This window comes from Miscanthus floridulus, chromosome 1 (assembly GCF_019320115.1).
Source record: "Miscanthus floridulus cultivar M001 chromosome 1, ASM1932011v1, whole genome shotgun sequence".
NCBI lineage: Eukaryota > Viridiplantae > Streptophyta > Magnoliopsida > Poales > Poaceae > Miscanthus > Miscanthus floridulus.
The window spans coordinates 88180447-88200599 of record NC_089580.1 but is presented as its reverse complement, the minus strand read 5'-3'; positions in this window follow the sequence as shown (position 1 = coordinate 88200599).

The window sequence follows — 20153 nt, the reverse complement described above, 5'->3', positions numbered from 1 at the left end:
TAACAGACAGGAGGCTACGTATGTTGATTTCACAGATACAAGACCACCAGTGTTCACCAAGGCCGATGAACCATTGGAGGCTGATGATTGGCTTCGGACCATGGAGCAGAAATTTGATCTTATTCCATGCACGGAGATGCAGAAACTTGTGTTTGCTGCCCAACAACTTAGAGGTGCAGTAGGTGCCTAGTGGGCAAATCTAGTGGCTATGCAACCAGCTAGCATTCCAATAACTTGGGCTGAGTTCTGTACTACCTTTAGAGCTCATTATATTCTAGAAGGGGTGATGGCCATGAAGTTGGATGAGTTCCTTGCTTTGAGGCAAGGGGATCAAACGGTTATGCAATATGTGGGTAGATTCAATCACCTATCATAGTATGCATCTGAACATGTCAATGCAGATGCTAAGAAAAAGAAATGGTTCATGCGAGGTCTGAATACAAAATTACAGACAATGATGACTGCATGTGCCAATGTTACTTATCATGAAGCAGTGAATATTGCAATTGCTTCTGAGGAAAAGTATCGGCAGCATAAGGAGATCAAGAAAAAGAAGAGTGTGCTGTCTGGATCTTTTGGTAGAAATCAAAAGAGGCAAAAGATAATCTATCATCCAGTCAACCATTATCGTCCTCCTTATCATCCGCCGTAGTTTCAAGCTGGGCAACAGTCAAATGTCTGTCCTACTATAACCTACCCGAATTCACAACAGACTAATGCTCCTGGTGTCAATGCTCCAACATCCGAAGGTCACAATTATCCATGTTACAATTGTGGAAGGACCGGTCATTTCTCAAGGGAATGTTCGTATCCCAAGCAGGCTAATCAAAATTATCAGAAGTCCCCTGCTAATCAACAATAGGGTCAAGCACATAACAAGAACCACAATCAGAATACTCCAAAGGGCAAAGATGAAAGGAAGGCAGGATGGGTGTTCTATATTCAAGCTGGGGCAATTCTTGAAGGGGAGCCAGTGATGATGGGTATGTTTCCTATCGTCGATCACCCTGCTGTTATGCTTTTTGATTCTGGTGCATCTCATTCATTCATCAATAGAACCTTTGTCGTAAGGAATGCAATTCCAATTGGGGAAACAAAGGAAAATTTCTTTATACAGTCGCCCAGGGGACATCTATGTACTAAGGAAATGGTATACCAGGTACCCATAAACCTAGGTGGGCATATTTTTCCCACTACCATGATTATTCTCAAGGATCAAGATATAGATGTGATCTTGGGAATGAATTGAATGTATCAGCATAAGGCTGTTATAGATGCTTTGAATAGGACTTTAAGGGTGAGTTTGCCTGATAGTAATTCTCAGCTTCTTATCCAACTTCCTACCTTAAGGAGATCAGTGGAAAGAGTTTGTGCAACTTTTGTCAAGGAGATTAGAGATATCCTGGTAGTTTGTGAATTCCCTGATGTTTTTCCTGAGGATTTACCCGGTCTACCACCAGATAGGGATGTTCAATTTAACATAGAGTTAAAACCTGGAATAGCTCCGATCTCTCAGAGAGCTTATAGGATGCCTCCCAAGGAATTAGCCGAGTTGAAGACTCAGTTGCAAGAGCTGATTGAGAAAGGGTTTATTGAACCTAGTTCATCACCTTGGGGATGCCATGCAATTTTGGTGAAAAAGAAAGATGAGACCCTAAGGCTATGCATTGACTATTGTCCGTTGAATGAAGTAACCATTAAGAATAAGTATCCCTTACCTCAGATAGACTTGCTTTTTGATCAACTGGCTGGAGCCAAAGTTTTCTCCAAGATTGATTTAAGGTCAGGCTATCACCAAATCAAGATTAAGCCTGAAGATATTCCCAAAACGGCATTTACCACAAGATATGGATTATATGAATACTTGGTAATGTCTTTTGGTTTGACAGATGCCCCAGCTCATTTCATGTATCCGATGAATTCAGTGTTCATGCCTGAGCTAGACAAGTTTATGGTGGTGTTTATTGACGACATCCTAGTTTATTCCAAGAACAAGAAGGAACATGCGGATCATCTCAGAATTGTCCTGACCTGCTTAAGAGAACATCAACTATATGCCAAGTTCAGTAAGTGTGACTTCTGGCTCAAGGAAGTACAGTTTCTTGGACATGTCTTATCAGCTAAAGGAGTTGCTGTTGACCCAAGCAAAGTCAAGGATGTGCTTGATTGGAAACCACCAACTACTGTTCATCAAGTTTGGAGTTTTCTAGGAATGGCGGGGTATTACCGTTGTTTTATTCTAGATTTCTCTAGAGTATCCAAGTCCATTACTGGGTTGTTGAAGAACCAAACCAAATTTGTCTGGTCATCTGAGTGTGAAGAAGCTTTCTAGACTTTGAAGAGACTGTTAACCACTGCACCAGTATTAGCCCAACCTGATATCGAGAAGTCATTTGACGTTTATTGTGATGCTTTGGGTATTGGCATTGGATGTGTATTGATGCAAGAAGGCCGAGTCATTGCCTATGCTTCTAGACAACTTAAGCAACATGAAGAGCACTATCCCACTCATGATCTAGAGTTAGTAACAGTTGTCCATGCTCTGAAGATTTGGCGGCATTACCTGCTTGGTAATACGTGCCATATTTATACAGATCACAAGAGTTTAAAGTATATCTTTACTCAATCGGATTTGAACATGCGATAGAGAAGATGGTTAGAATTGATTAAGGATTATGACTTGGAAGTACATTACCATCCTGGTAAAGCAAATGTAGTTGCAGATGCCCTCAGTCGAAAGAGTCATTGCAATTGTCTGACAGTAAGAACAATGGGTTTGACTTTATGCCAAGAGATGGAAAAGTTGAGTATAGGGGTAATTCAACAAGGTAGTTTGACCAATATAACTGTTGAAGCCACTATTCAAGACCAGATTATTGCTGCTCAGAAAGAAAACAAGGGTATAGCACATATCAAAGAAAGAATCAAGAATGGGAAAGTGGAATGTTTCAAAGTAGATGATGAAGGTGTGTTATGGTTCAAGAATCACTTAGTGGTACCCAAGGTTCCTGAGTTGCGACAGTCAATTCTTGAAGAGGCGCATGCTACTAGGCTATCTATTCGTCTGGGAAGTAATAAGATGTACCATGACTTGAAACAAAGGTTTTGGTGGACCAAAATGAAGATAGAAATTGCCCAGTATATAGCAAAATGTGATACTTGTCCAAAGGTGAAAGCTATACATTTGAGGTCTGCTGGAGAGTTACAGCCATTACCTATTCCAGCTTGGAAGTGGGAGGATATTAGTATGGACTTTATTGTTGGTCTACCCAAGACATCAAAGGGCTTTGACTCAGTATGGGTTATTGTAGATCGACTAACCAAGTCAGCACATTTTCTTCTAGTCCAGAGTACATATCCCACTATCCGATATGCCAAGATGTATCTAGATAGAATTGTGAGTTTACATGGGGTACCAAAGACCATAGTGTCAGATCGGGGTACATAGTTTGTCTCCAGCTTTTGGAAACACTTGCATGCTTCATTAGGTACCAAACTCCTGTGTAGTACAGCTTATCATCCCCAGACTGATGGTCAGACTAAAAGGGTCAATCAAGTACTTGAAGATATGTTAAGGTGTTGTGTCCTTAACTATTCCAAGAAGTGGGATGAATGTCTGCCTTTGGCTGAGTTCTCATACAACAATAGTTATCAAGAGAGCATTAGAATTGCTCTGTTTGAAGCACTTTATGGTCGTAGATGCAGAACATCATTGAGTTGGTCTGAACCCGGGGAAAGAAGATTCTTTGGAGTTGACCTTGTGAAAGAAATAGAAGACAAGGTTAGGCAAATACAAAGTAATTTGAAGATAGCTCAGTCTCAACAAAAGAGTTATGCAGATAAACGACGTAGGCCTTTAGTGTTTAACAAGGGAGATTTTGTATATCTGAAGGTATCACCAATGAAGGGAGTTACCTGTTTTGGTGTTAAAGGCAAGTTGGCACCTCAATATATTGGACCATTTCAAATTTTAGAGAGGTATCGAAAAGTGGCATATCGCTTGAAGTTACCAGAACATCTTTCAGCTATGCATGATGTGTTCCATGTTTCTCAATTGAAGAAGTGTCTTCGAGTGCCTGAGCAGAATGTTGAGGTTGAAGGAGTGGAACTTGAGCCTGATTTGACCTATTCTAAATATCCTATCCAAGTTCTGGATCAGAAAGACCGTGTTACTCGAAGGAGGACAATCAAGTTCTACAAGATACAATGGAATCAACATTCCAAAGAAGAAGCTACTTGGGAATCCGAAAATTACTTGCTAGAAAAATTTCCAGAGTTTCTTGCGTCAATATAGAGTAATGTTAGTTGAGCTCGGTTGTTATAAATTGTGTTTTGTAAAGAGACCTTAGCCATTTTATGCATAGATTTTGTATGTGTTCGTGCGACACATTTCCTTTTCCATTACTTACCCTATGGCTTTGAATCTCGGGACGATATTTCTTTTAGGGGGAAGGATTGTAACACCTTGGGTGTTTAAATATTAAAATATGCCATGACATCATATGCATAGCACCTCATTCATGTGGTAGTGAAAATTTTGATATGCATACACTAAAACAAGTTTACCTTTATGTGGTATGTGTTGAATTGTATTGTTTGAATCAAGTTCAAAATTGTGTTTGGATTTGAATTTTCAAGAAAACCCTGATTTTCAGTATTTAAATCCGACCCTGAAAACTCATTTCAAAATCTAAGCATATTTTGGGGTTGAGCCTAAAAGCAAAAGTGTAGAGCTTGGCAAGTTATACAAAGTTTGTTTTTGGAGTTTTCAAAGTTGTTATGAAAAATTTGAAGTAATTTGAAAAGGGAAAATTCTTTAAATGTCCCCTATTTGAATTCAAATTTGCATTTCAAAATGTAGACCGAATTAGGGGGTGGTTATAAAAGCAAAGTTGTAGAACTTTTCTTTTTGAACAACTTTTATTTTTGGAGATTTTTGAGTTGTTATACAAATTTGGGAGTAATTTGGATTTTAAAACGAATGGCAATTCTGTAATTATAGTGAATAGTGCTCGCCGCCTAACTGCACCGCCGGCATCCTTCTCCTGGCTTCCAGTCACGCCTGTGGCCGCCCTCGGCTTCACGCTAGCACAAGCTGGCCACTGCGTGTCGCCTCCTTGCGCCTTGGCCGCCCTATAAAGCCAGCCACTGTCGTCGCCGTTCGTTTCCATTTTCCCTTGCTCTGCTTTTCCCATCGCCACCGTTCAACACCGGTGAGCCTCCACCGTCGCTGTAGTGCCTCCACCATCGTAGCCAAGCCAGTTCTAGCTCCATCTCTTTCTTGTGCATCCATCCAGCTAGCTTTGGTCGCCTGATTTCGCCAGGAACCCGCTATGCGAACCTTTCTTCCTCGCGGCCGGCAACTTCACCGTCGCAAGCGCATCTCCGTGGCCAGCGCTCTCTGGTGAGCCATTGCCCTTGATCAGTGTACCTATAGCTTTGTCTCGATGCCATGGTGCTTAATCCCTTGTTGCTTGACCGTTTTATCCACTGCAGTCGCCGGAACACCACCACCGACAATCCTTGCTCCGCCGTGATCGCTGTGACCGTCGACCCGCCTCTTTGTTGTTCCTCTGGCTCGTCCATCGCCTTCAACATGATCGGGGTGAGCTCCTGGTTCTTTTTGAGTAGTTGTTTCACCGTTACCGGTCTCCTATCACCGGTGTAGCGCTGCCATGCAGTCGCGTCCGCCATGGATGGCGTCAACCTCGATCCTCGCTGTAATTGCTTAAGCTAGTGCCTTCAATCGATGCGGGGTGGTGTTGGGAGTGTGTTGGTACATTCGCCTTGACTGGGGACCTCACCGGCGGCGAAGTTTATCGCTGGTCAGCGCGTCATTGCCATGGTCAGCGCCGAAGGTTGATGATGACAAGTGGGGTCGGTTGTCAGTGACTCAGCGTTCAAAATGAATTTTCTGTTTTTCAGATTTGAATGAATAGTGATATGATTTGTTATTTTTGTGTAGAATTATTTAGAGCACCAAAAATTATGAAAATTTTTGTGTGACCTCTCTATGATGTATATTATTTAATAAAAATATGAAATGTTGATTTTCAGTACTTTTTGAATGTGATGAAAATTGCTCAATTAATTACTAAATGAGTTTCCATAATTTAACCCTACCTTGTGTTTTACAAATTTTATTGTTTTTTGCTTTTATATACTGCATTAAGTGATCAAGAGTCAAGTGGAAACCTAATTGGTGCATTACCGACCTTGTTTTTTCCATATCTACCTTGTTACCAGTTTTAATTCGTAAATACCTAGTTATGCTTAGTCATGCTTAGTCAGGTGATTACCTGTCACCTGTGAGTTTTAAATGGATCTTTGGTTACTTATGTTATCATGAGATATGAGCATGTGAAGTAATAAATCTAGACTGGGTGGACTTGGTGTGTGAGAGCCACAAGACATGGAGGTCTTGTGAGCGGCTTCTTTCCGCCTGTGTCGATTAAGGTCCATCCGTTGTTGAACTGTGTGAGATGAGACTTTGTAGTACTAACCACATACTTCAGTAAGCCTTAACTCAGCTATTCTATTATGAGAATGGCTACTCGTGCACTGGGAGCGGAGAGATGGCGATAGTAGCGTGTACCCACGTGGCCATGGGCTGGAATGGTGGAGTATTGTATTCTCGGGTGGCGTGGACCCATTCTTGTTTTAGAGGATGTGTGTGCAGGTTGGTATATGTAGGTCAGGGACCTGCATATGTCATGTGGTCTGGAATCCCTAGCTGGGTTTTATATCGATTCGAATCGTCGTTGCTCCTCGGTTATGGGAGACTCAACTCTCTGTTCATCATCGTAGTTAATAATTGGAACTTGAATAAGGTTTGAGAAAGAGTTGATATGAAGTTCATGATCTCATTTTGGATCATGGAAGATTCATATGTGGTACTTATAAAGTTTTACATGTTGAAGTAAAGAATTTTGTTAAAGAGCTTTTACGCAAAAGAACTTTGATTATTGCTAAAGCCATACCTTGAATCCCTGAGCCTGCATTCTTGAGTTTTCTCAGCTTTATTTTGGTTAAGTCTTGTTGAGTACTTTTGTACTCAGGGTTCATTAACCCTTATTACAGGTGAGCCTCATGAGTAGGTCTGTTGTGGACCGTGCTGTATGACTGTTGTTCAGGTCGATGATGATAGGTGAATGTGTGATCCTTGGGCAGGATGCTTATTTGTGTGTTATGTTTATGTTAATTATGCCACTCCACTACTACTATGGTTTGTAATAATTATCGAACTTAGTTTGTAAGGTTTGAAACAACTGGTTTGTAAACTAAGTTATCGTAAGACTTCCGCTATTTTACTCTGATGTATATATTTGAATAAATGTTGTAATACTACAATGACTCTGTAATGTGATCCTGCTCGGAAATTGTGGATGATTCGGGGTTCCCCAGGACACCCGATAGACTCTTAAGTTACCAGGAACACATGCATAGTCATCAAAGGTCAGTGGATAGTGACAAGTGCATGTGGGTCCTATAATTTAGGAGGTTCTACCACATTAGGCCAGCCCAACAATTGCGCATCATTCATAACATCGTCTCCTAGGCCAAGCTTTTGCTGAGAAGTAGGTCCATGAGGGACCCTAGGTTTATGAATCTGACAGGAGCCCTCGAGTCCTTGGGCGATTCGAGTAGAATCGTCTGGGGGGTTTTTGTCTTGACAGCGGGTGCGCGCGAGCACACCCGCGGGTGTAGCCCCCGGGCGATTCGGGTAGAATCATCTGGGGGGTTTGGTGTTGCTAGTGGGGAAATTTTTTGTTTTGATAGTGGGTGCGCGCGAGCGCACCCATGGGTGTAGCCCCCGAGCCCCTGGGTGATTCGGGCAGAATCACCAAGGGGGTTTTATTAGTGGGCGTGAGTGTGTGGACCTTGGTGGGCATAGCCTCCTCTTTCTAGTTTCTGACCCATCATTTCGAGGAGTGCGGTCCTAGGTGTTTGGTCACGGCCAAGGGATTGGGTGAGACAGAGTTGTCAACCAGGGCATTGAGCGTGTCGAGGGTTTGGTCGAGTCAAAGTCACCAACCAAGGCATCGGGCACGCCAAGGGATCGGACGAGATGGACTCATGGATCTATGCATCGAATGCAGCCGAGGGATCAGGTGAATTGGTGTTGTGGATCTAGGCGTCAGGCGCACCGAGAGTTTGGGTGAGTCGGAGTCACGAATCCAAGGATCAGGCGAGTTAGAATCACCAACCTTGGCATCGGGTGCACCAAGGGATCAGACGAGATGGACTCATGGATCTAGGAGTCGGATGCAGCCAAGGGATAACCAAGGGATCGGGCAAATCGGTGTCGGGGATCTAGGCATTAGGCGCACTGAGGGTTTGGGTGAGTCGGAGTCGCGGATCCAGGGATTAGGCAAGTCAGAGTCACCAACCAAGGCATTGGGCATGCTAAGGGATCAGATGAGACGGCCTTGTGGATCTAGGCGTCAGATGCAGCTGAGGGATCGGGCGAATCGGTGTCGTGAATCCAGGCGTCGGGCGTGCCGAGGGTTTAGGCCAATTGGAGTTGCGGATCTAGGGATTGAGCAATGTAGAGTTACCAACCAAGGCATCAGGCATGCCAAGGGATCAGATGAGACGGACTTGCAGATCTAGGCGTTAGATGCAGCCAAGGGACAACTGAGGGATCGAGCGAGATGGTGTCACGGACCTAGGCGTCAGGCGTAGCTAAGAGATCGGGCGAGATAGAGTCGTGGACCCAGGCATCGAGCACAACCGAGGGACAGCCGAGGGATCGGGCATGATGGACTCATGGACCTAGGCATCAAGCATAGCCAAGGGATAGCCAAGGGATCAAGTGAGATGAACTCGTGGACTCAGGCATCGGGCGCAGCCATCGGGCGTGCCGAGGGGTTGGGTGTCCTAAGTGCCTGAGCCCCATTAGGCTCGGTAGGGGTCGGTTTGAGTTTCATGCATTACCCCATCCACAGTTTCCACAACTAGAGGGGCTGAGTTAACATCGCTTGCCTTGATGGCTCGAGTGACGTGCTCAGTGAGCTCGCTAACGGGCATGTTCGAGTGAAATCTAGGTCCGTCATTTGTGATGGGGTCAGCATAGCCCTCATGTGGCATTCCACTGCTCCTTAACCCATGTCCCGACAGATGCTTGGGTAATTCTGGAGATCGACCCAGATGGCCTACTGCCTCCCCTCGATGGAGATTCTGTGGGCACGGCTTGAGGTTAGGATCGAACGAGAAGGTTGAGATGACCCTGTCTGCTTTGGAGCGGACTGGGCGAGGGCTGCTGGGGCTCATCTATGTTTTCTCCCATGGCTCTATTTGACACAAGGTGGCCTCAAGCCTTCATGGGCCGGCCTTCAAACCCTGGTCAGTTGTTGCTCATGTTGAATGAGGCAACTGCCACTTCATGATGCAACACAAAGCGTTGTGATGCATTTAACTGCATATGCGATGCTTCGGATGTATGGGATGAATGAATGATTTGTATGAATGAATGTGTGAATGTGTGTATGAATGTATGAGTGATAGCAGATGAATGAATAATCATATAAAGAAATAGTGGGGTTTGGTAATGTTACCTTGATGACTTGAGTGTTAGGGTTTGAGGAGCTCCTATCATATATGTCCGACCAGGATCCACGTAGTTGGCATGGCCCATATGGGGCGTCCCTCTACTCCTTACCTTTCTCTCAGCGTTCACCTGAGCCATCCAATCGACTCAGGAAGCCCGTTGATCTCTCCTAGGTAGAGATCCCATCATTGGGCCCTTCCAAGTCTTGCTTGGGAAGGTGGAGGGCCATCTATGTGCGGTTGCTCCTTATTTCCCATGCCTGGCGTGTGGTAGTGGTGGGCCATGCCTAGGCCATGTCCTGTCTATCCAGGCACCATCTCGTCGGGTGGGGCGCATCCCATCAGTCAGGGCATGTCCCACCGTATCCCATCTGCATTGAATGGGGGAAGAGAGAGAGTTTTTCACCCAAATCCCTCGCCTTTCCCCAACAGATGTGCCTTCTCCTTAAATAGGGGAAGGGAGGGGGCTTTCGTCCTGTTCCTTCACCTATACTCATCTGCTACCTCTTCTCCTTCTTCCTTCTCGCCAAGAGCGTTTGAGTGCCGTGACGATTCCTAGGAGAAAAAGGGTAGAGCGAGGGAGAGGAGAAACTCACTGATCCATTCGTGAATCCAGAGTATAATGTCAAGCTAGAGGTCATCTATTGAGAGCGAGTCAGTGCTGGCTGCCTTCACCGAGAAGGGGGTGCTACCGCTGAAGGACGTGGCACACTAGAGGGCTCCCGTGGGGGAGGCTTTTCTGCGTCCTCTAGCCAGCAAGGTCATCTCCTTCCTCGCCCTCCATGAGCATGGGCTAGGATACCTTGTGCACTTGTTCCTGTGTGGGCTCCTTAATGAGTGGTGCCTAGAGCTATAGCACCTTAATCCAACTGGGTTGTAACATATCATCGGCTTTGCCACCATCTATGAGGCCTTCCTCGGGATGGAGCCGCACATGGACTTCTTCTGACGGCTCTTTTCTAGGTGAGCTTTGTTAGAGGGGGAGCTACCTAGGACCGGGCCAGTGGGGGGCTTCGCGCTGCAGAAGAAGCCATGTGCATTGGGCGCCTACCCCGCGTACTCCCCCTATGACTCCAACCGGGGGTGGCACGTGGAGTGGTTCTACATTAGGAACCTAGTGGAGGCGCCATTCCCATCATTCACTAGTAGGAGGCCAGAGAGGCAGGACAATTGGTCGTGGGGACCCTCTAGCCAACAAAACAAGCTAGAGGTTATCGGGGTGGAGCTCTAGAAGTTGGTGCAGTAGGGCCTTGACATGGTGCGGGTGTTCCACACCTTCTTCCATCGTCGGGTCACCCTGCTGGCTGAAAGGGCGTGGCCGATGTGGATGTACATTGGCCCGATGGCCCCGACCGTGCGTCCCTAGAGGAGTTGGCAAAGGATGAAGTCTAGAGCCAACTCGACCGAGTGCTATGACTGAGGCCCAAAGGGTCCCTCGACAAAAAGCCCAAAGCTCTTCACGCATCGAAGCTATCCAACCTGGTACGTTCTCCTCTCCTTATTTTGTGTCCCTTTTGATCCTGCTCTTGTGTAATCTTGATTTCGAGTCATCTGTTCCATAGGGACTCGAACGTTACAAGTCCTGGCCGCATCTTCCGAAGGGGCCAGAGGGCGCGGCTTGGCAAGCTGCCCCGAAGGAGGTGGCAAATGCCAAGAAGAAGAAGAGAGCTGAGAAGGCTTAGAGGAGGCACTAGAAGGAGCAAGATATCGCCCGGCGCATGCGGGCTGGGGAGAACAGGAGTGACATCAAGGCGGAGCTAGAGTCGGAGGACCCCACGGAGATGGATGACAACATGACTTCCTCTATGGAGGAGAGAGGCCAGGAGGTCATGACTTCGATGGTGCGTCGTGAGCCTGTGGCCACATCTACCCGCGGTGGGCGTGAGGCGAAGAGGCACGGTGATGTTCCCGCGCCAAGGAAGTGCGCTGCGAGCTCAGATGCCATCGGTGAGCGGGAGGCAAAGCGGATGTGGTCGTGGCGCTCTTCGTAGACATCACTGGCCTTGTCCACACCTACTCTAGGCATAGCAGGGAAGGCCAGGCGGTCAGAGGAGCGGCCTCGCACCTGCCCGTCGTCGGGGCCGGTGCCAACACGTGACCCACAATGGGGGGATGCCCCGCCAGCTACTCCGGTCGGTGCGCCCTGAGTTGGATTGACTCCCCCCTGGTCGAAGTGAGGGGGCATGGGTCACAACCCGCGAGTGGTCCCCATCTGGCGGGCATGTTGCCATCGGGTCGGGGCTTCAAAGCCCTACCGCTTATGTCCTAGTGTGTATTCTTTGTTTCTTTCTGATCTCATAGTTGAGTTTTTTGCGTGACTGACCTATTCCTTTTAACAGGGGCCAGATGTTGATGGAGTTGAGCATCGCCTTGGCTCCTGTGCGGGAGGAGTGGACGCCCAGCCTACACTAAGTCGCGATGAGTGGTGAGGAGAGCAGGCCAGTGGCGGTGCGTCCATCCCCTCTAGGGCTGGTGCCTTCCCAGCCGGCCGTAAGTACAATGGCGGTGGGGGCGGTGGTGTTGGTAGCGATCCCAGTGAGAACGGTGGTTGGGTCATAGGTGACCCTTGTGGCCCCTCCCCTACCAGCTATGGCGGAATAGGAGAGGGAGACTAGGCTCCCTGTCTTGCCAGGCAGAGGGCCACATGGCTCACCCTCTCGGTCGAAGCCAGAGGTGTTGGGGGGACGCGGCTAGGCCAGAGGCGGAACATCCGCTAGCAGGCCATGAAATCATGGTAGTGGAGGTCTCCTCCCAACGGCGAAGCAGGTGATGGGGTGGAGCCATCGGCGTAGTCGTAGGAGCTGGTGGTGGTCCAATCGTCGGCTGGGCCTTCTAGCGGGTTGGGGGTGATCGACCTGGTGTGGCCGTGCCTCGAGGACCCAAGGAAGGTTCGATTCATCCTTTGGGATGAGTAGGAGGATTAGCTCTAGGACGTGCTTGTGGGGAGAGGACTTGCGATGGAGTACGATCTCACCCAAACCAGGGTGAAGCTGGAGGCGGCCCTAGAGCGGGTCAAGTTCGTCCAGCAGGCGGTCATGGTCGACCTGCCCCATGTCGTAGAGGTGAGTTTTTTGCATTCATCCTTGACTCCTTGGTCTTTCATCGGTTGCCTCAGCATGCTTGCTTCTTGTTTTGCAGGGTCTAGAGGAGACGTCGAGCCACAAGTCCTGTTTCCTCTGGATGGAGCATGCTCGGACAGAGCGGGAAGCCATGACATCACGGTGGGTCACCAAGCTCAAGCGTGAGCTGGAGTCCACCTACAGCGAGTCTCAAGACCGGGTGGCGAAGGCGACCAAGGCGCGGGCGATGGTAGTGCTCATGGTGGAGCGGGCGACCGCCGCCGAGCGGGGGCTTGACGCGGCAAAGGCTCGCCAGGCGGAGACCAAGGCAGTGTTGGAGAAGTCCCTAGTAGACACTGAGGTGGCGCTCTAGAGTTCCCTAGAGGCCCTAGAGTCAGAGCGGGAGGCCCGGTCGGATGTCGACCAGGAAGTGCTCACACTCCGGGGCTGGGTGCTCGGGATGGAGGAGGCGAATGCTTGGCTACGTGAGCAGGTGACTCGATAGGAGGAGGGACTTTCCATCCTCAAGAACACCTGCCTCGGTATGTACCTGTTCCGCTTTTCATGTCTTGGTTTCTTCCTTTAGCTTACTTCTAAGCTTGTCATCCTTCTTCTAGAGCTGGGTGGAAAGGTTGGGTCACTGGAGTAGGACCTGGAGACGGCCAAGGCGACGATTGGCCAAAATGCGGAGGCACTAGCCAAGTCCCTTGAAGAGCGATGTGCTCTTGAGGGGGAACTTGACCAGATGTGCAATGTTGCCCAGCTCGTCATCTCAGAGGTCTTCGGGTTGGCGCCAAGTACCAGCACGCCCGCCATCCGGCTGGTGGGGGTTTTGGATAAGGTTTGGGCCCTCATCTCCGATGGAATGTTCTATGGGACATCGAGGGTGTTGACTTTGGTGGCGACGCACCACTCGGACCTAGACTTCACCGCCATCTATAGCGGGTACGCCAATGGCTGGAGCTCGGAGGCCATCCATGCGCTCAGGGAAAGCTTGCTGCCACACGCACAGTTTGTGGCAGAGCAAGTCTCCGCGCAGTGGGTGATGGATGCCCACCGTGTGAACGTGGCTGAAGGCACATGCCAGGAGGATGTCGCCCATTATGTAGATGGAGCGGAGCCTGGATCGGAAGCGAATGTTGCCCCGCCTCCGACCAAGCCTAGTGTTGCCATGCCGGAGAGCGAGTAACCCTTACCTTCGCTGGTCGCGTCGACAGCCGTTGCTGTTGGGCAGCCACAATAGCATGTGAATTAGAAGTACTTAGCATATATAAAGGATGAGTTCATGGGGAAGCCCCCATGTAAATGTTTTTGTGTATTAATGAATACAATCAATTTTGTTTTTGTGATAGAATCACTTCGTTTGAGGAATCTTGTCCCATCCGTTCCTTATTTTTACCTTAGCATAGCGTTGTTTTTATTCTTTCTTTTTCACACCTGCCCGTTCATCTCGTAGGCTGCAACCTTAAGAGCCTAGGGGTGGCCCACGAGGCTTAGCTGCTCATAACCATAGGTAGAGACGGGGTGCGATCAGTCGGAATGTTGAAGCAAAGTTATATAAGATTATTAAAGGAACATACTACCCTTTCATTCAGGTAAAAAAGTTTTTACCATAAGATAGTAAAACAGAGAGGAGATATCTCACCCCCATGGAGCCCTCGAGCGACTTAGGCCAAAAGTGTTCGGGCCATGGTGCTTTGTAGGAGCGAACGTTAAATGAAAAAAATGGTAAGACCAAATTTTTAAGGGAAGAAACGATGTAACTGTTTGATGTTCCAAGTGTTGGTGAGAACGTTGCCATTGTCGCCCTTCAGTCGGTAGGCGCACGGTTGGATCACTTCGGTCACCGTATAGGGTCCTTCCCATGGTGTAGAGAGTTTGTGCTTCCCCTCGCCTATGGCTCTACGCCTTTCATCATCAAAGCGATGCAGGCGTTGCTTGGTGGGCTTTGAGCCTGGGATGAGGCGTAGTGCATGCTCGGCGACCTCCCGTGGTATGCCTGGTATGTCGAAAGGTTTCCATGCAAAGACATCACGATTGACACATAGGAAGTCAACGAGCTCACATTCCTATTTGTCTAGGAGCTGGGTCCCGATCCGCACCATCTTGGTTGGGTCAGTGGGGTTGATTCCCACCGCCTTAGTTTCCTTGAGTGGGCAGAAGGCCATCGAGGAGGTGGGTTTGTTGCAGTCTAGGACTGCTAGGGTCGATGACTCCCCGAGCCATGGGAGCTCGGATGAGTTGATGACAGCAGTGGCGAGCTCGAAATGCTCATAGTCGCATGTGAAGGCATGCGAGAAGGTGCTACCCATAGTGATGATGTCGTTCAGTCCTGGCATCTTCAACGTCAGGTAGGTGTAGTTGGGGACCACCATGAACTTGGTGTAGCATGGCCGTCCCAAGATGGTGTGGTAAGACACCAGGAAGTCCACCACCTCGAAGGTAAGCACCTCCGAGCGGAAGTTGGCTCGATTTCCAAACATGACGGGTAGGTCAATCTGGCCAAGCGGGTATGCCTGCGCTCCTAGGATCATGCCACGGAAGGGAGAGCTTGCGATTGAAAATCTGGCTGAGGAATGCGCATGGCATCGAGGGTGTCAATGTAGAGGATGTTGAGGCCACTGCCTCCATCCATCAGCACCTTGGTGAGGCGCTTCTTGTGGACAATGGGGACAATAATGAGTGTGTAGCATCCTGGTCTGGTGACAAGGGATGGATGGTCCTTCTGATCAAAGGTGATAAGAGATTCTGACCAGCGACGCACACCTCTCGGTAGCGCACTTTGTGCTGGCGCTTAGAGTAGATGGCATCGGATCCCTCAAAGATCATGATGCATTCCTCAGGGTTCGGGAAGCTATCCCCATCCTTGCTCGCCGTGCCTCCTTTCTTAGCTACTGCCTCCTTGCCTTTTCCTTCTTTCGGCCTGTCGCAGGAAACGCTTGAGGATCTCGCAGTCCTTGTAGAGGTGCTTGATGGGGTAAGCATGGTTGGTGCATGGGCTATCCATGAGCTTGTCAAAGTGGCTCGGTAGGCGCTGCTAGGGCTGCTTGCCTGCATGATCAGCTACGGTGACCAACGCGGTGTTGGCTAGTCAGTGCCGATCCTTCTTGTTCTTCTTGCCCCTTTCTGTGGAGGGCCCCTCATCTTGGTCCTCGCGCTTGGCCTTGCCTTTGTCCTAGCCTCCGTGGAAGATTGCTACAACCACCTCCTCACTAGAGGCGTGGTTCATGGCGATGTTGAGCAGGTCGTGGGTGGTATGGGGCTTTAGGCAACCAAGCTTGTGGATCAGGGACTCGCTGGTTGTCCCAGAGAGGAATGCGCTGATGACGTCCACGTCGACAACATCAGAAAGGGAGTTGCACCTCTTTGAGAACCTGTGGATGTAATCCCATAGGGACTCATTAGGCTCCTGCTGGTAGCTCTTGAGGTCCTAGGAGTTCCCAAGGCGGACATATGTCCCCTGGAAATTCCTGACAAAGACCCTCTTGAGGCCCACCCAGTCACGGATGCTATCGTGTGGGAGGAATTCGAGCCACGCTTGAACATGTTCCCCCACACAGATGGAGAGGTACTGAATGATGAAGTGACCATCATCCACTCCCCTAGCTTGGCAGGCGAGCCAGAAGTCTTCGAGCCATATACCGAGGTTCGTCTCCCTGGTATACTTGGTGATGTTGGTAGGCGGTCAGAAGCGCTGTGGGAACGACGCTCTCTGGATGCATCGGCCAAAGGCCCGTGGTCCCAGGCCATCTAAGCTAGGACTCCGGTCGTTGGGTTTGTGACCATGCCTGGGGTGCGTTTCATCGGTCCCCTCGATGGTCTAGCCAGAGCCCATGTTGTCTGCTCTCACTGCCGCCCGATGGATGTCATCATCATGTCGGGCCCGACGCCAGTTGCTAATGACGCTGCGAGCGTCTTGGTTTGGCCTGAGGCATTCACGCATAGGCGGTTGGTGTGGAGCGGGTGTTGGGTTAGGCTATGGCGTAGTTGCACCCTCCTATTCCATGTCCCATGGCCATAGTGGCGAATGGATGGAGCGATTGGACTGGCATGCCCCTATTCCCCCGTTACGGAAAGAGGCCACAAGTCAGTGGCGCGACGCGGAGCTCTCCACCTGTTGAACGACGGTCGTCTCCACCAGCGCCCAGAGGTTCTAGTGGACCACCTGCTTCTGTGGGTCGATGGGCTTGGGAAGGCCGCGTAGAAGCATCGCCGCCATGTAACACCCGAACTTTTTTAACTTTCGCAAGTTTCTAAATTTTGATAGAACTAAGGTAGAGATATGACCAAATTTGTGGTTGGAGGAAAAACTATTTACAATTAAAACTTAATTCAACATAGGCTTTAATTGTTTTGTTGCATTCATCTCGTTTGCATCCTGGTTTTATGATGTGATAACTTTCAAAACACGTTTAGGAGTTGTTTCGAGTCTCCCGGGAGTTTTTCTCGCTTTTCTGAGAATTAAATTCCTTTTTCCCATAGCTTAATCTTTTTATTGAAACCTTCCAATAACCTTTTCATGAGCTCCAAACTCCATATTTTGATCCATCATGTTCATATCTACCTTTAGAAATTTTCTCAGAATTTTCTCTAATTTCTGTGATTTTTTGTGGCTTAAATATGATTTCAGGAATTTCCTGTAATTATTTTTAAACAGGAAATAAATCCCAAAATTAAGAAATTCTGAAACTTTTTCAAACCCTAGGACTATATATATGCTGGTATTCCTCTCGACGCAAGGGTTTCAGAAGTACAACCCGTTTCCGTAGCCGCCCCCCGTCATGTTCCGGCGACAACCACCACCACCCAGAGGTAGATCTCTTCGTTCTCTACGCTGTGGTATATCTTTTTGCACTAATCCATCACCGTTTGACCCATTCCCCATCTCATTTACCTTCTCCGGCGAGCAAACTCCATTGCCAGGGCCCTCGTTTCTCGTAACACCCTAAAAATTGGTTTCTCAAATTTAGTAATTAAGTTGACCATTTATTTAATTTTTGTGCATTTAATGCAGGTCAAATAATAATTTTGGTTTAACTAAAATTAATATAAGGTTTAAAAACTTTTATGTTGCATTCATGCTGGCAGCATTTCTTTATTCGAGTGAAAAATGAATTTTAAGGTTCGATTAAGTCTCGAATAGGTTTTGTTCTATTTTAAAAAATTTCAAAAACAAGATTCAATTTATTTTATCAAATCAACTTTAAAAACAATCATTTTATTTATTATATAAAAATACAAAATTCATTTTGTGTCAAATATCTTCCTGGCCTAACCTTTATTCCATGTAATGAGATCATCAAATTCAACCCAATCTATTCCTTCCTTTTGTCTCCAGAAATTTCTTAGCCTTTTCTACATTCTTTTTATTCCCTTTTCTTTGAGCTTATTTCATTGCACGTCATTTAATTCCCAGCACGCATCTACCACCCGCAAATAAGCACTTCAACGTCTCTTCACATGAAACGTGATGATGCAGCCAGCCCACCTTGTTTCCTCCTCTTCCTCCCACTAACGGGTGGGACCCGCTCTGGCTCCTCTGTGTCTGTTCGCAGAACCGAGCAGAGCTCCCTCTACCACCTTGGATGCTCGGTCCTCATTCCTTTCCCCTTCCATCCATGGCCGATGGATGAACTGAGCCAGGAAGCCAACCAGGTGCGAACCCCTACCCTAGGGCCAATCATTCACGCAATCAAAAACAGCAATCGTTCCCCAATCAAAGCTGGCTGCCGCTTCCATGCCTTGTATGGCTGACCATTAATGGCAATCAAGCCGAGCTGCACCACCGGCTCGTCCGCTCCCTCCTCCGCCCTATATAAGTGGCCGTGAGGCCCTGCGTGTAGCCCGCGTTCGCCAGCCGCTCCACGCCCTCTCTCCCTTGCTGCAGCGCCATCAGTTGCCGCCGCCGCCGCCATCGACAGAGCTCAGGTTGACCTATCGATCTCCGCGTACACTGCATCACCATCTCCCCATTCCCTTTGCTGGCATCATAGAGACACGACGCGGCCACCTATACACCTCTTAGGTCCAATCCATGGCCGCTGTGGTGTCTCCTCGCCATCCGAAGCCCTCCACAGGCGAGCCCCGCTCCTCAACACCGCTGGCCATCAACATCCCCTTGGGGTCACCAAGAACACCACCAACGAGTTCGTCGAGGCCTCCTTCATGTTCTCCAATGCTCGCCATCGACTATGGACGCCGGAGCGCCATCACCGCAGGCTTAGGACGCCGCCTGCATCTGCCCATCAACATCGTCTGTGGCCTCTGAGTGGCACCCGCCGACACGAACACCACCAGCATGACTGCCGTGGTCACGTCCTCCTATGCCGCCACTCGCCGGAGCTTCCGAGCCTGTCGCCATCCACCTTTCCTCAACACCCTGCCTCTCTGTGCCGGAGCCGACGCCGAGAACCCCTTCATCGTGTTCATGGTGAGCTCCTCTCTGTTTTGTGCTATGTCCCGTCATCTACCGTGCCCTGTGGCTTGGAGTCGTGTTTGCGCCTGCCAACTCTCACCGTGATGTCCATGGCTCCACAGCCGGCACCGGGTCCCAAGCTTGCTGCCCTGCTGCCCGGCACGCACACAAACGTGCGACTCCGGCGAGCAAGCAGCCGACCGTGCTCGCTTGTTAGCTTGACGATGTCACTCCGACATCATGCACGATTTATGGCCGTTTTCCTTTAGAAAAAGAATTCTAGAAATACAATGGAAATACACCAATACTAACCTCTTCACTCATGGACTAGGTCCACAGTGGACTACTCACACACACTTCCACCGGTCCATGGCCCGCTGACTTGGTCCACAGCATAGTGCACGCGTACTTTGGCCTCGTTCACTGGTCTGAAACTTGGCTGAAACTGGCTGAAAACACTGTTCTAGCTAAATTGTTGTGAGAGAAAAACACTGTTCCGGCTGAAAAAAGAAGTCGAACAAGCCGAATATGGGGTATGCCGAACAGGGCCTTTGTGTCTAACCCCTTAGTTTTTTTTCTCAATCGATCCACTATTCTATGTGTCTGTTATATCTTTCAAGCTAGCCCCTATTATCTACGGTTAATTCTGTTTCATCCTAGGACAGAAATGTTTTACATTAAAATGATGTTATAAATGTTTGTTTAATGTTGTATAGATAACCTTTTATTTAAATATGTTTTAAATATATTTTGTCTTAGTAAAAGTAACTCTGAAAAATAAATTTATATATGTTTTATATATCTACAAAAATGTTAATACCACGCTTTTCTTTTATAAAACTATTTAGAGACATGTTTTTAATATCTTGTCTTCATAAAAATAATTATGAAAATAATCTATTTTGCTTTTATGAAAGAATTATAAAAGAGATGTGTATTTTGATTTCCATTATATCGTTAATTATGCCATAAAAATTCTATTTATGATGTCGTTAATGTGTTCTTATTTATAAAATAATTCTAAAAAATAATAAAAGATCTCTTTAGCTTTTATAAAATAGTTTTAGGGTCCAAATATTTACACTTTGGACCCTATCTTTTGAAAAGTAATTACAACTAAGTTCTTTTAA